Source organism: Pteropus medius, unplaced genomic scaffold (assembly GCF_902729225.1).
Source record: "Pteropus medius unplaced genomic scaffold, Ma_sr-lr_union100, whole genome shotgun sequence".
NCBI classification, from domain to species: Eukaryota; Metazoa; Chordata; class Mammalia; order Chiroptera; family Pteropodidae; genus Pteropus; species Pteropus medius.
This window is the reverse complement of record NW_024350397.1, coordinates 4701740-4719160: the sequence shown is the minus strand read 5'-3', so window position 1 is coordinate 4719160 and position 17421 is coordinate 4701740. Positions and strand designations below refer to the sequence as shown.

Below are 17421 nucleotides of genomic sequence, written 5' to 3'. Positions count from 1 at the left end.
CAAACATGGAAAGTAGTCCATATAATGTGGACTGGGAAAAAAGATTACCCATGGGCATCAAACAATGACACCAACATCTAGCAGATGAGAGTTTAGATAAGTGAAAAGGGACCAAATGACTTCCTGGTCAGCAGGATAAGAAAAATACCAATGGGTATTCATGTATCTGTGGAAGCAATGTGTTGGCCAGCGATCAGTGTGGGGCTCTAGGAACATAGGAAAGGGTGGGGGTCTTGAGGCAAGTGTTTGGTAGTGCTTGTTTTAGCATTTAACAGGAGAGAGTGCTCTGGCCTGAGGAAGGAATGAATGCTCAGCATCCTGTTGCAGAGAGGGACACACTTGAGTCTCCTCATGATCCCACGAAGCCCTTTTGTCTTGAGTACACAATCTTCGAGCAGCTCTCTTTCTGATCTGGCTTTATTTGTAGTGTAGATACAAAGTGAGAATGTTCCCAAGTAACTTCTTTTGTCTTAGATGATGGTTATACTTGTCACAACAAATGAACACACTGATGTTCTGCTTGTATTCTTCAGACTTTTGAGCTTGACTGTACTCAGACCACCTCTGCATGATGGGCCTGCTCTCATGCACTGACCACTCAGATTTCTGAGTCTGCAAAGCCAAGGCCAAGAGAGTAGACTGTGACAATCCTGAGACTCTTGGAGAGCCCACCTGCCATTTCCCTGGGGGTCTTAGGAGCATTGCCCTTTTACCTTGTGGAACTTCCATCTACTTCCAGTCTAATGTCACTTTCATAAATGCTTTCTCATTCGACCTTCACAACAACCCTCTGAGAATAATGATTGTATTCTTATTTTTCAATGGCCACAAACCAAAGGTTGGGAAAGTCAATAGACCAAGGTTACATAACTAATGGGTTGCAGAGGAAGGTCTTGAAGTCAAGCCTTCTGACTAAAATAATATCACTTGTAGCAATAGCTTAAATGAATTAAGAAATTACTATGTACTAGGCATTTTTAAGAGTTTTATAAATATCAATTCATCTATCTCTCAAACAACTCAATGAATGAGATTATTATTATCCCTGTTTAGCATGTGAGGAAAATGCAGCCAGAGAACGAAATAGTTTGCTGAAGATTATAAAGTTACTGGTGCAGTGAGTTTTCAACTCTAGACAGTCTGAGTCCAGAGGCCACCACTTCTGCACAGTGCCCTGGGGGCCAGACTGAGAGATAGGTGGAGGCATCAAGGAAATGGAAGAGTGGAGACAAGTCACTTCAGATTAAAGCAACTGTTAGGAGCTTGATGAGCTCAGATGTTATTTGCAGATCTTAAATAATTATTTACCTTTTAGCTCTCTGAATTAAATACTGCTTACCTTGTCTTTCAGATTATCTGATAATTTAAGTCCAGCCCTTGTTATCCATTTGAACAAACACTACAAGAGATTCAAGAGGTAAAATTACTAAAAACAGAAACTTGGTGTTTTGCTTTGTTTGGTTTTAGGGATCCCAGATATCTATTTATAGTATTTATGGAACTAGGAAGTGTTAATATAACAGGAATGTGATGGGCAGAGTAATTTGATACCGAAGAAACCAGGAAGTCCTGGAAACTGTTGTAAAAGCTGATTGTCACAACATTTCTACTTGACTTTTTTTCCCCTAGTCCAATTAAAGTGTTGGTTTGTGAGAGTTTTTGTCAAGGATGAAACCAGCAATGCATTTTAACTTTTACCTGGGCCACGGCTATGCCAGATGGTAGAGCCACTAGCTTATGTTGAGGTCACGGACTATATTTCACTGCCCCTTCTTTCCACAAAAGAGAACTATTTTTTTTCTAATTTTAGTACTGTGAACTTATTTTTATATGAGTGATGCTATAAGATTTTGGATAATAGGGTATGTCAGCATCCTGCGTAGTACTATCCAACATGTTGGCCACTAGCCACATGCTACTATGTAAATTTAAACCAAATAAAATTAAATATAATAAGACTTCAATTAATCACTTGCACCAGACACATTTGAAGTGATCAATAACCTTCTGCGAATGACACTGGCTACTGACCACTGGATTCAACAAGGCAGATATAGGACATGTGTAGAGCCCAATCTCAATTAAAACATTAAAAGAGGGTAGATGTGATATATATATACATAAAGGAATTCTATTCAGCCAAAAAATAAAGAAGTCTTGCCATTCGTGACAACATGGATGAACTCTGAGGGAATTTACGCTGATTGAAATAAGTCAGACAGAGAAAGACAAATACTGTATGATTCACTTATATATGGAATATAAACAACAAAAACAAAACAAAACAAAACTCATAGATACAGAGAACAAATTGGTGGTTGCCAGAGGAGAAGGAGTTGGGGGTGGGTGAAATGGGTGAAGGGAGTCAATTGTATGGTGATGGATGAGAACTAGACTTATTGTAGTGATCGCTTTGTAGTGTATACAAAGATCAAATTATTATGTTGTGCACCTGAAACTAATATGTTATATACCAATTTTACCTCAATTAAAAAAAACAAACAGATGGAGAGGGGCTTTCTCTGAAAAAGACCTCTTTCCTGGACTTATAACCAGAATGGCAAGGTATCTGTAAATCTCAGGGAGCAAGCCTGTTCGCGTAGACTCCAAATGTTGTATTGTGAAGTCAGGATATCTATATTTCACGTACTCTCTGTGCTTCTATCCTCTTATTCCATGTAACATTACTAATACACGTTAGGAAGTCAGAGCTTTTATCAGCCACACAAACGAGGACCAAGGGAAGGGGTTTTGGATTACAGATGGATCTGAACATTTACTAGTGATAGTAGCAGTAGTACTAATACTCAAAAAGAGTATTTTTTTTGTATTTCACCCCAGGGGAGGTGAAACTTAGGGGAAGGAATGGAGGAACCTCGGTCTGCCTGCCCTTCCCGTTGCCTCAAAATCCTCTTCAAGAGTGGAACCAGGAGATTCTGGATTTCATTCTTTTACTGGAATCTATGTTCTCTGTCAGAAGCCATATCTCCAACATCTCTGAAGTTCTCTGCTTCTATCAAGGCAAAATGGTCTCACGATAATTTCTATAAAGCAGTGATTCTCACAATGTTGACCGTACATTAGAATTACCTGGAAATTTTTAAAGACCCCGGTGCTCATACTGCATCCTGAATACAGATCTCTGGGGTGGATGGCGAGCATCAGTGTTGTTCTAGACTCCCCAGGTGATTCTAATGTCTAGCTAAAGTGGAGAGAACCCCTTTTGTTCACAGAACAGAGTGACCTAAACACATATTTCACAACCTTTTCTCCTTCCCTTGGTTTGACAATATTGTTATCAACTAGAAAATGGAGTCTACAGCCATGCTACCCTGAACAAGCCTGATCCTGGCTGATCTTGGAAGCTAAGTAGGGTCAGGCCTGGTTAGTACTTGGATGGGAGACCACCTAGGAAGACCAGGTGCCTTAGGCGTAAAAAATTAAAAAATAAGGGATTGTAAGCTGACAAGGTCCTTGCAATCTGTGAGGTCGACAAAGGGTTGCCTCACCTAAAAAAAAAAAAAAAAATAGAGTTCTATTTTCTGCATTGACTTTTCTTATTTTGTCCCTAAAAGACCTATTAATTTTTCTTCTTTATTGAAATATATTAAGATGATCTATTTCGATAGCAGTAAAGTAGAAAGAGCTTGGAATCAGGAGTCAGAGCATCATAGTTGCGTCCAAGCTCTTCACCAAAGAGCTATTCTCTTATGCGAGTTTCCTCATCTCTCTGCGTTGTCATTTCCTCATCTGGAACCTCGGGTTAGACTCGAAGGGCTCTAACTTCCCTTGTGTTATACACTGTGTGCCAAAGACTGTACCGAGTATCCTGTTCCATGAGTGGGGAGAGGGCGTCCCTTAGATAATGGAGCCATGTACCCACTAAGCATTTCAAGATGAGGAGAATTTTTCTCCTTTGATGCTCCCGGCGTCCAGTGTAATGACTCGTTGTGCATAGTAGTCACTTACTCTTGCTGGCTGCATGACTATGCATTTTAGATTATTGATGAGTCAACTTTATGGGCTGAATAAGCAGCCTCGTTATAGTCAGGGCAGTTAGAAGCAGTGCTACTCAGGGAAAGCCAAGCAGCTACCTCTCTGCCACCTCTGTCCTCTGTGATTATAAGAGTCTGAATGATCATGTAGCATATAGGACAGAGCTTGTGAACAGGAATCAGGATGCTGCACCTCAACTGAACTTGGCCGTGATGCGTGCTGGGGCTCCCAAGTATGCTATTTTCCCTCATCAGACTGGTTCAAGAACTAGGTGCAGCTGAGCCTTCCAGTTAAAGTGGCAAAACCCAAAGCTGCTTCAGATGACTGGGAAGACCGGGATCTTCTCCTTTCTCTGGTGCTAACTTGCTGTATGACGTGGTTCACAAAAACAAATCCCTTTTATATCGGTTTTCTTATCTTTAAAATAATCTGCTTGGGTCACGTGATTCTAAGATCCTTTCCAAATCTAAAACCGTATAAAAGGACATTTTCTTTGGAAAGTATCCTTGTTATTATTCAATGGCAGGTTCTTTTCAAGGTGCTTGACAATAGATTTTGTGATTGTTTCCTCTGTCTTTTCCCCCTAACTTCCTGTGTAGAGGAGTTAAACTTAGAAGTCTAGGGTTTTTCAGGGTCATCCTTTTTCTCCATTGAGAAAAAGAAAATAAGTTGTTCCATTTCTGCTTTGGTCAAATCGTTTACCCTTCAAAAAAATCTTGAAATTGATAGCTAATGATCCTGAAATTACTCCAGATGTGTTCTTGTGTGTACTTCAAGTTGTCAGGGCCTGGAATGGATTTTAACAGTTATTTTTCCTTCTCCTCCTCCTGCTCCTCCTCCTCCTCCTTCTTTTTTTGCCTCATTTTCCTTTCTTCTATCACAGGATTTCCCTCCTATAGGCTAAAACAAAATATACTGACTTTTGGTGTCATCTGCCAGCAATTTTCCCCATCCCTCAATACGAAGGTTCTCAAAGTGTGGTTCCACATCCAGCAGCATCAACATTATATGGGAACTTGTCAGAAATGCAAGTTACCAGGCAATCCCAGACCACAGAATAACCAGTCTGTTTTAATAAGCATTAAGGTGATTCTGATGCATGCTAAGTTTGAAAATTTGAGAACTACTGCTCTAATAAAAGACAAAATTTTTCCTTATCATTTTTATTCTTAATATAGTTCCCTATTTCCATATATAATACATTAAAAGACTATGAGATTGTTTCTTTTTAAATCTTTTGAAAATGGAGTTCTATTTTCTGCATCGACTTTTCTTATTTTGTCTTTAAAAGACCTGTTAATTTCTCTTCTTTATTGAATGGCTTCTTTTTCTCTTTCTCTGGCTTTCTCACAGAATAAGTTTATCCCTTGGCATGAATTAAATGAAATAGGTGACTGATGAATATTTTCATAGAACTTTAGAGTCTTGCTACTCTAAGTCTTGCCACATTCTGGTTCAGTAGTGTCAGCATCAGTTCCGCAAATCTCTTTCTCCACCTCACTCCCCTGAATCGGAGTCCTCATTCTAACGAGATCTCTGGGTGATTAATCTACCAATTAAAGTTCAAGAAGCACCGCTCTAAAAGAATATCTCAGACCTTAAGTGGAATGATTGTTTCAGAGTAGGAATAAAATTTAAAAATTTATCCAATTGGTCAGATTTTTCCTCCAAGGTAAATATATTTGGTAATGTAAGCTTTATGATGATGGCAAAGAAGGAAAAGTATGTTTTACCTGAAATAAAGGGATTGTATGCATAGTAATTAATTAAAGAATTTTTTTATTCTTCTTTATAGGATTGCATTTCCCTAAGGATGGAATCACAGAAAAGAATATCTAAGGGTTGTGATATAAACTGTTCAGTCAAGGAAATGGCACAGTTAATATCACAGTAAAGATATTACAAAGTAGTTCTAGAGGCAGATATGTTTTCGGAGAATTATAATGTAGTAATAATACTAATCATTGCAGTGTATTTATTGAGTAGATACTAAACATTGGGTACTTTGCTATACCAATGTTACTTTGGTAACATTGGGTACTTTGCTATACCAATGGTACTTTGTTTGGTAACATTTGGGTACTTTGCTATACCAATGGTACTTTGTTACCAGCATTACCTCACTTACGTAATGCCCACGGCAACCCTATGAGGTAGAGGTTATTATTTATTTTATAGAGGAGGAACTTGAGAATTGGGGGTTAAGTAACTAAACATGGATATTCATTCCAGGTAGTTTTAATTGTTCTTACTATTTTAATTAAGGTAATATTGGTGGCAGTAGCAGATAAAATTTAAAGTCTCAATGGCTCACACAAAAAAAGTCATTCTTTATGTAAAGTTCAAAAAGGGTGTTCCTGAATAACTGGAGGCTCTTTTTCAAGCACAGCTTCCATAACCCAACTTCCTTCATTCTTGTAGCACTGCCGTATTCCACATTTGGTTTCTAGGACCAGCCTCCGTCTGCATCACATGAGTTGAAAAAAGAAAGTGCATGGGGGAAAGGTTGAGGTGGGTTTCTTAATGGGTCAGATCTAGAAGGGCACACATTGCTTCCATTCACATTCCACTGGCTTGAATTTAAGGGAGGCTGGAAATGTGGTAAGTCTCAGAAAGAAGCAGGTTGGTGAACAGGTCTCTACCAAATGACCTGCCTGAGTTCCTGCAAGTAGCTTATCTTTGCTAACTTCAGTTTCCTCATTTGTGAAATGGGAATAATTATACCTCCATCTTCAGGAGGTTGTTAGAATTAAATTATCTAACCACTATTATGAGTGCACTGTGGGCCTGATCAAGTCTTGATTTTCCTAGAAGATAATTCTCTAGTTCAGAAGATACAGTCTGTTCAAGACTTATTTGAATCTTATTGAGGATAAAGATATGACAGAGAACTTTGGAATTAAGTAAAAATATCATTGAGGAGTCCAGAGGAGCAAGGAAATTAAATATTCACAGTTAGGCATAAACATTGGATTTTAGGAAAGTAGATTTCAAAGACTTCAAAGAAAATATGTTATGTTTCCTGGTTACAGACTGTAAATGTGAATGTGGCTCATTATGGAGGAAAGGATCTAAGAGAAAAGCAAATTTTGAGAACACAATCATACATGATTTCATTGAGAAAGAAAAAGTCAGTGTCCAAAGACGTCTTTGCTGCTCTTTATAGCATTCTCTGATAAAAGGGCATGTGCAAGGTATGGGAGCCAGGATACACTCAATAAAATTATCAAAGAGCATCATGTGTCAGGAAAAGCTGAAAGCAAAGGCAACAGAAACAACTTTCCCTTCTGTTCAGAGAAGAGGCAGAAAGGAACCAGGCCACATGATTGAAGCAGATGGTGTGAAGTCAACAGCTGTCAGAGAGAACAGAGACTCCCAGCCCCCTTTTGCTTCTATATTCTCCTTCAAAGAATGGAAAAGATGGAAAGCTAGTTAAGCAAATGGATTATCTATCCTCTAAAATGGATCCAGATCCCTAGGTTTAAGTAAATTACGTTTCAGGTTTTATGAGAATTTACAGATTGAGAATCAGGATGATGGAGATAGGTAAACACCCTGGTTTTCAAAAAGCAGAGAAAGGGAGGTAATTGCAACTCCCATTTGGTAAGTTTAATAGAGACTCAAAGCAATCCCAAAATAGATGATTCTCACGAGGGTGTATGAGTACTTTGAGGAGAAGGGGGTTGACTGAGGAGCAGCATGGTTTCATCAGTTCAAATCTAGCTAGTTTCTCATTGAATATATCACTCTTAACATAGGTGGATTTCAGCAAAGAATTTAGCAATGTGTAGCACAGTGCTTGACACAAAATAGTTGCCTAGTTGATAATTTTGGAATTAATGTATGAATAATATCCCTAGGAAGAAGATAAATAAAGAATAATTTGATAATAAAGTTAGTTAGACTCATGCAGTTTGAACAATGAATGTATGTCTACATGGAGGAAGATCTTTACAAGTATATCTGTCTTGACCTAGTATAGACCTTGAGTTGACCTTGGGGTGGGCATAGAATGAAGACATAGAAGATAAATATGTCGAATATAGGAAGGATGTGGCCAATTTCAGGAAGTAGTAGCTGAACAATTCCCTGAAGAGATTAACTTGGCTATAATACGGTATCAAAGTTTGCAAACCACAGAAGAGGAATATTAGCAAACTTGAAGATGCTCAAATAGGCAATGGTGAGGATGAGAAGATAGAAATCAGTGTGTATAAGAAATGATAAAAGAAATGAGGAAAAGTATTGACATGGATGTGGAGAACTCTCATGCACTGTTGGCGGCATTGCAAATTGGGGTAACCACTGTGGAAAACAGTATGGAGGTTTCTCAAAAATTAAAAATAGAGCTACCATATGACCCCGAAACTCCACTTCTGGGTATCTATCCAAAGAAATATAAAACACTAATTTGAAAAGATATATACACCCTTATTTACAATAGCTAAGATATGGAATCAATCTAAGTGTCCATCGATAGATGAGTGGAAAAAGATGATGTAGTGTGTGAATATTATTCAACCATAAAGAGAATGTAATCTTGTCATTTGCAACACCATGAATAGACCTAGAGGGTATCATGCTAAGTGAAATAAGTCAGACAGATAAGGACAAATACTATATGATTTCACTTGTAAGTGGAATCTAAAAAACAATACAAATGAACAAACAAAACAAAACAGAAACTGACTCATAGACACAGAGAACAAACTAATGGTTACCAGAGAAGAAGTTGTTGGGAGAAGGGGAAAAATGGTGAAGGAAAATAAGAGGCATGTATTTCCAGTTATAAAATAAATAAATCAGAGATGCAATGTGCACCATAGGGAATACAGTCAATAATATCATAATCTTGTATGATGACAAATGGTTACTAGACAGTGTGGGGGTCACTTTGTTAGGTATATTAATGTTGAATAACTTTGTTGTACATCTGAAGCCAATATGTATTTTGATATGATATTGTACATTAACTATTTTTTAATTTAAAAAAATGAAAAAAAAACTGAGGCTTATTGAGTTTGGATAGAAAGACTGGAGGTAAGGAAGTGGATATTAATCACTCTCCACATGTTTTAAAGACTATGGAGGGCAGGGCTACGACTGTTGCTCGAGCTGCTGTGGGGATTCCAGTCTCGTTTCAATATACAGAGAATTTATTCATGAAAAGGATGAAGAGTCTCCCCAAAGAGTTTCCCTCTGGTCTGAATGGTCAACTTTCAGCAATGTTTAATAGTCATTCCAACTGTGGATGAGAAATGAAAGTAAATAACCCTAAAATTTCTCAAACCAAAAGCCAAGATGGTGCTAGAGTCTTCTCTGCCACTCTTTGTCCTCATTTCCGATGAAGAGAAAAGTGTGCAGCAGCTGGTTGCTCCGGAAAGCCAAGGCTGCCGACTCACAGTTCTGCCTGCCTTGTCTGCTGTGCTATGAGGAGCAGCACATATGTGCGACTTCCATAATGCACGCTGCCTCCAGGGCAGAGACACTTCTGGCAGCTGGCCACGGAAGAGCCCTGATATCGGCTGTCAAAGCACCCAGAGGTCTGCACTTAGAGCAAGGGAAATGAGATTTCATCGCAGCAGTAAGAGAGCAGACAGTATGTTCAAAGCTAAACTCACCTTAAATAAGTTACTTGAATGTACATGATACTGAGAGCTCCTAGGCAAGCCTATATAATTATAATGAAGGTGATAGTTACAATACACCCCACATTATTAGTGTAGTGGTAAATATTGCAATATTTGTGTTTGTTTTGAACACCTTGTGAGCTGTCCTTCTCTATTCCTCTTTCCTTAAACACAATAAATAATCTTCCCAATTTATTACTACCCCTATTGCCAAAGTTTCTTTTACTGAGGATCAAAATCAGAAAATTTTGGAATTAGGGAACTCTAAATGAGTGCTTTAAAACAAAATGTCAAAATAGATTTCATATATTCTCAAAGGGAACCCAAACATTAAGCCTGAAGTTGATGCAAATAAGGTAGTGATGTGAGATTTATATTTATACTGAGAATCGGTGTCCATCTCAGCACGCCATTAAAATGTGGCAGTGAAAATTTTCAGTATAATTGCATTGTACACTACCTGTGATTAAAAGCAGTTTTACTCTTCTTTTTAGGTTTTTCTTTTCTAATTTTAACTCCAATATTTGCCTCAAGCTGTTTACCATTCCATGAGATTTTGGAGGACTTGGTTGAGTTTTAAGTCATTCTTCTATCCCCTGCATGGCCTGGTGCAGTACCTAGCTCATGGGCACTTAATTATTTGTTGGATAAACAAATGAGTGAATAAATGACATTTTTTTTAAACGAGTTAACTATAAATGATCTCCAGAGGAATCAGAGAACCCCAATGGTTAAATTACCGTTGCAGTTATTTGGTTCTTTAGTCTCCTCCACACCATCTCTGCCAAGTACTTTTTATTTTGAGATATTTACTACCACTCTTGGAACTTATTTCCAGCTTTGGATCACTTTGACTATGTAAAGTTCTTTATACTGACACAATGTAGCTCCCTGGAGTTCCCACTCATAATGTTTATGGTCCTATCCTTGGGGCTGTATAGAAGGATTCTCATCTTCTGCCACTTCACTTGCCTCCATAAAATTGATAGTAGATATTATGAAACCCACGTATCTTCTCTTTTTCCAGTAAACATCCTAGATTCTCCATACATTCCCCATGAAAAATGTTTTCACAAGTACCTTCACTATACTATGGTGCATGCTCCTTTTGGTCCGGTTATTTCATTGGCCAGTATGAAAAGGATACTCTCAGAACTCCAGACAGCAGAGGAGGACTAACTGGTACTCCATCCAATTCCTTATTCTGGCTACTCCATTTTTATTGTGGTTTTGTACCACTTTAGTTTTCAACGTAACTTTCTTATGCTCTTGGCTCATATGAAGCTTACCCTTAACATACAAACCTTTTATCTTTTGGCTGGTACTAAGTCACATCTTCCCCTTGTCACATTGTTCGGTTTATTTATTTTTTAACACAAATAGAAGGTTTTACATTTATCCCTGTTATATTTTACCTTGTGAGATTTGGTTCATCATATCAGTCTGTTAAGAACTTGACCTGATTCCATAACTCTGCATTTTCCTATTTTACTAAACCTTGTGTGAGCTTCGGAGTAAATAAAGCCACCTTCTACGTCTTCATCTAAGTCACTAAGTCTACCACCCAGAACTTAACAATGGATTTTGAGTATCTTTTCTCATTTCAAATCATTTGGCTAGAATGTATTAAGCCATCCTTCTTTTTGTTTTTCCTCCTCTGTTAATTCTTATATATTAGTTATTTGTAAACGTAGCACCCTAAAACAACAACCATTTTATTGATGTTCACTGGTGATGGCTTAAGAATTTGGACAGGGCACAGCAGGGTAGCTTGTCTCTGCTCTGTCATGTCTGAAGCCTCAGCTGGAAAGATTTGAATGGCTGCTGGTGACTCAAAAATTTGAATGGCTGCTGGTGACTCAAAAAGCTGGAGGCTGAAATCATATGGAGGCTTCCTCACACACACGTCTGGCACATGGGCTCAGCTGGGGCCGTCCCTGAGCATTGGCACGTAGCATTGCTGCTCAGGCTTCTCACACACAGCATGGGGCTGGGTACTGGAAAAAGCATTCAGAGAGAGGAGGTTCCAAAAAAGCCAGGGGTGGGGAGCCGCATGGCCTTTTTCCAACCTCAGAAGTCTCAAAGCATCATTTACTCTATTGGTTTAAGCAGTTACAAGCTTCCCAAATTCAAAGGAAGAGGATTCACATCTGCTGCCCAATGGAGGTAGTTGGGGGTCATTTTTTTTAAAAACCAGGTATGATTGGCATCTGATTGACATATTTCCAAATCTATGGATTGTTACGAGAATACACTTTTTGTTAAAATTTTCTTCAAAGAGGGAAAGCAAGAATGAGCACACATAAAGTTATGTATTTGTGATGCTCAACCCCATATGGAGAATTTTTGTTTGCGTGTCAGTTTTGGAGGCATATTTAAAATCACTGTATTTGATAGGTTGAGTACATTATAGTGGCATGGAATAGTCAAGATCTTAATGATCCATGCATATGATTTCTGTACTTCATTAATGCTTTCTTTGTAAGTGGTTTGATTCTTAATCCCTAATCTCCTCGCTCATGCTGAGTTGCCGTTGAAGGCAGAAGCTCCAGCTAATGGGAATGCTACGGGTAGGGAAAACGTGCTGCTCTGTCCCAGGAGAGTTCTGAGGGCTCAGGACATAGAGACCTCTCTGAAACACCTACATGCTCTCTGGATTAACTCTGTGGGGAGGAAGAAATCAAGAGCAACAGGCAGCCTTTCCACTTCATGGGTAACTCATGATAAGTCAACCAGAAAAGTAAAATGCAGGGAAAAAGATTAAGGATTAAGGGGAAAGATTTCTATGTGATACTCATAGGAAACAGTAGCATTGGTAAAGTAATAGAATAAAACAAAGACATCTAAAGAGTTTTAAAGCTAAATTTTATCTTAATAGTCTTAGCCAGATTTTATATTTTTATCACCACTGTTCAAGGCTCTTGTTCTCAAGAGAGACTATAAATGTCATCACCATGTCCAATGGCAGAGTAGGTGATAGTGTGACAGCTTTAGAAGACAAGCTCCAAGAGGCCATGGGATCTGTCGATAGAAGTGAATAGGCAGCATCGTCTTATACTAATCTCCTCTTTGTGATCAAATGGGGATGATAACAGATTGTGTGGGTTGGCCAGCTCTGACCGGCAAAATAGTAGAAATTTGCCTGATCAATTGCCTGTATGTAAAAATCATTGTCTTTTTCCTGTCAGAGTTTGTTATGTTTCGGTCCTTAGTGCAACCTAGTAGCTTCTAGACAAACATCCCTTCAGAACATATGTTTGAGGAGAAAGGCGTATGTTCCTTGGAAGTTCTGTGATGAAAAGGCAGCTTAAGATTCCAAGTGCTCCCTTTAAGAGATTCAAGCTTTAACGGACCAATTTAATTAAAGTTCTCTAGACAGGAAGCAGAAAAACAAGATTGACTAAAATGAATATAACCTGCATGGAGCAAACATGCAGGGATGTAGCGTTATACTACACGTTTTCAGGAAACGAATCAATATGTAGTCTACCAACAAAGCATGAGCTGCCGAAAAATAAAAGTTAAAAATATCACATCAAGTGGCTTGAGGCATAGGTTTATTTGAAAAATACATTTTCATTGCCTTACAAATTCACCTCAACAAGAGATCCGATTTTCCACTGAGGGACATGCCGATGATTGTCCTGTGGTTTTCAATTAATAAGTTCACAGTTAACAGTTTTTAAGTACACTGAATCATGTAAATTTCCATATCACAGCAGCTAATTTATTTGTTTATTGTGGTATAGCAGGCACCACATGAATCTGGTTTTGAAATCAATTCCAAGTAAAGCAGATGATTTTTGCAGGGCAGACAATATGTAATGAAGACCCTTAAACCTCTCCCCATGCTATCGCATCTAGAGTGGATTTCATGCTGCCACAAGAAGCTGAAAGAGTAGAGAACTCATGTTAATATCCACACTGAAAAATCGGGAGAATTGAGTCCTGTCTCTGTGTGACGGCCTGTGATTCGCTGCTATCTTTTATTTATGATTACACAATTTTTTCTTTGAGAGCTCTTAATGTATTCGCAGACACACAAACACAAGGATCATTAAGTTACAAGCTGGGTTTATTTACCGTTTGCAGCTAGCTCATATGGTATGGCTACTGAGCAGCATTTGAATTTTAAGATTACATACCCGCACGTCCTGTTTTCCTGCACCCTGTCCCAGATCCAGGCATATGCAGGAAAATTTTCTCTGACTTTAGGAAGCTGATTCTCCATAGAATACTTTAGGATTAAGGAGGGATCCTTTCTAAGGACCAGATGTTGAAAAAGTTTCTAATAGCAGTAATGGGAAATAGCCTAGGGGAAGAGTAGAGAAATAATGGGGAGGGAAGTGTTATGAAGAGAAAAAGTATATGGAGAGAAGAGACAGAAAAGAATATTAGAAAGTTCTGATGCTATTCTTTCGAAAAAAGAAAATTTATAATGGTGATCTGTTCCTTTGAAATGATTAAATGAATAAACATTTGAGCATTTTAATCAGTAAAATGCACAGACCTTGAAGAAAAAGTGACACAAAAGCATTGAGAGATAAAATTGAGTAAAATGTCCCCAGTTAATCTGAAAATTTTAATACACTCTCAAAATCGCTGGCAACCAGAAGAAACCTCATAGTTGTGCACTGGAATTTTCTTTTCCTATGTGTTCATGAGGATGGTGTAATTGCATATCTGAATATATATGCTAGTATTTATACTGGCCTTGAATGTGTTATTCTTGGACACTTTTCTTATGTTGTCTATTAATGTTAACATTTTCTCCCAGTGCAATATGAGCTACCATAAGCGTTTCAGTCCTAAAGAAGCTTGATTTCTTCATATTTAGTGTTCCATGAACATAATGAGGATAGCCCATTTTTGTCCTTCTCCAGAGTTGTCATTTAAAGCAGCCCCCACTTTCCACATGTTTGCCCCATCTGTCTCTCTTCAAGTCTGCCTTTGTTCTGAAGTGGAAAAAATGGGCAAAGTGGAGATGAAATACATGGAAACCGCCATAGATTGAAAAGTATTTGAATGATGCTCTTAAAAGTGGTTTAATCTGAGATTCTTGAAAAAATAAAATTCAGATGTAAATAAGCTAAGCATAAGTAGTTCTTGTTTTCAGACATGGACTAGTTTTTCCAGAAAGTGGAATATTCTTGGTATCAGTCTCAACTTTCAGATTCTGTGATGAATCAGAGCAAATGCTCCTTAGAAAATTAGGCCCAAGTAGTTGACCATTCTTCTGTATGCAAGTCACAGGGCTTCAGGTACAAAGTTAGCTCTTGTAATTTGTATATTAGTGTACTCCACCATGATTTCTAAGCAGAGAATAAATAATCTAATAGGACTTCATATTCTCTCAGTTAAAATACACTGGAACCAACACAAAATTAATCATGGCATTCTTTAGTTGTCTCTACTCCAAGTTCCAGCAGTCCGGTAGAAAAAGAATTGACTACTGTATAGAACAATTTGGTTTAATAGACCAATATGGGCAAAGAATTTGGGAGGTAAGAGAAATGCCTGTTTGATTCTTTGAATTAGTGCTCAAGAAATGGAAGTTCACTGACGGTGTGTGTTATGGCCATTCTTGATTCACTCAGCACAGGTGAAAGGCTGTCACATGAAGCATGACCCAAGAGCCTCTTTTGTTGTTGACTTGCAAAGGGAAGATACTCAGCTTGTGCTTATGTAGGTTTCCTATTTGCAATCCATCTTGAGAATTCCCACAATGGTACCCACTGTGAGGATAAGGAGCTGCTTGTGCTACCTGCCAGTTAGTCGTTTTATACAGTTAGTCGTTTTATACTTGGCTCATGTTACATAAGCCAAGACTCAGCTGCCTCTGGGAAAGGGTTTGTAGGTAAAAGTCACCGGGATTACATTAAACTCAAAATTGAGAATTGCCAACTCTGCATGTATGAGGAGATTCACAGATCTGTTCTAACCAAAAATTTGTGATATGAAATATTAAATTATATTTTCTTATGTCAATAGGCAACTTAAAAATTTGGAAGAGATTCTAAATCTAGATTTTTGTGGTTACTTTCATGAAGTATAGTACTTTTCAATGAATAATTTGCTCTTTGTTGAGTGGCTAGATTATTACAAACTCTTTTAAAGTAGAGATTGATGAATGTAATATGCATTTCCCAGAAACTCATAGTGTTTTTCAGGTGGGCAAAAGAGGGTACTTATGTGAGCACATGGGTTGTTTTTAATTCAAAACAATCTAGGGGAATCACTGGTTCTTTGGATGACTTTAGAATAAAGAGGTGGTTTCTGGTATGTACTCAATGAGATTGATGAAAATAAATGAGTTTAATATTTTTTGTACGAACAGAAAGGACTCTCAGAATCTTGTGGGCTTCAGGATACAGGACTAGGTATCATTTAGTATTTGAGGAGAGGAAGATTGTGGCAGACACTCCAAGAGTTAAAGAATTCAAGATAGAACTGCTAGGTAAGCTTAAGAAGGCTAGAAAAAATAGAAGTCACATAGGCCTATTCTTACGTAACATGGACAGCTAAGTTCATGACTCATTATAGCTGGAATAGTCTCCAAATAGCTCCATCTTCTGAGAGCCTAATATTACAAAATAGTAAACAAAATGGAAAGAAAAAATACCTAACAAAAATAATGATGAAAAAAGGCTGTGAAGGTTAAATTTAACCATGAATATAAAGTGTTTGGCACAGTGCCTGGCACATAAGTGTGAACTATTGTTATTATTAAATAACCTATTCATAAATATGAACTATTTCTATTATTAGATAACTATTATTAATAAGATAATAATCATATTACTATTATTGGTTATTATAATCATCTTTTTACAAGGAGAAAGAATAATAGGTTTGGAGGTCCTGGGAGCATTTCTGAATAAGTGATAGTCTTTAAAAATTGTGGTCATGAGAAAGACTGCCCAGTTCCCCTCTAGTTAGAAGTACTACTCAGTTCTTACTGTTTTCCACCAGGGCGAGATTTTGCTCCTAGGGATCTCAAGTGGATTAGAGAGAGAATAGGCCAAACAAGGATTTTGGACATGTAGTCTGAGAGCCTCAGGGAATTTGACTCATGCTATCAATGGCAAGATGCCTGGGCTATGGACATTTCCAGGTTATTTGGAAGCTCTAGTGTGGGAAAGGAGTCATCTCCTCTTCCCACAGCATATAAAACTCTTTTCTTCCCCTAGCTTCATCCAAGGTTATAGCCCCTGGAATACCTACCAGATTCATCAGCTGGCTGCATCCTCCTTGAATGCAGAAGCTAGAGAGAAGCCTATAGGTGTGCCCTATAGCAGTGCTCAGTATCTATCTAAACTAAGTAGTGAAACATCCTCCCAAAAAGAAAGATAACATTCCTAAATGACAGGAATGCTTCTCTGTTGATGAGAAGAAAGGGTTCATAGTAAATATACTTTACAGTATCAACCAGCTTGTTAAATTTCCATGACATGAAGACACAGCAGAATCTAGGGAGCCGAGAATGGTGCTGACATTGGAGGTAGATGGTAGGAGGGAAATATGTTATAGCAGGGATACAAAAAGCTAACAATTGTAATTCCTTCCCCCAACCAATTTTTTTTTATGGCTGAATAATATTTTATTGTGGCATATATAGCACATTTTCTTTATTCATTCATCTATCGATGGACACTTAAGTTGTTTCATGTCTCGGCTTTATTTATTTATTTTTTTAGAGAACTTGTATTTTATTTAATTTTTAAAATTTTTTAAAATTTATTTATTTAACTTAGTTTCAAGTATACAGTACATTGGTTAGACATCTATATAGTTC

General features: G+C 37.8%; 1 pseudogene; it reads left to right on the top strand.

Annotated features, from left to right (window-relative positions):
* The first annotated feature begins 3314 nt into the window (after positions 1 to 3314).
* LOC120584162 (uncharacterized) lies at positions 3315 to 3433 on the top strand (annotated as a pseudogene).
* The last annotated feature ends 13988 nt before the right edge of the window (positions 3434 to 17421 follow it).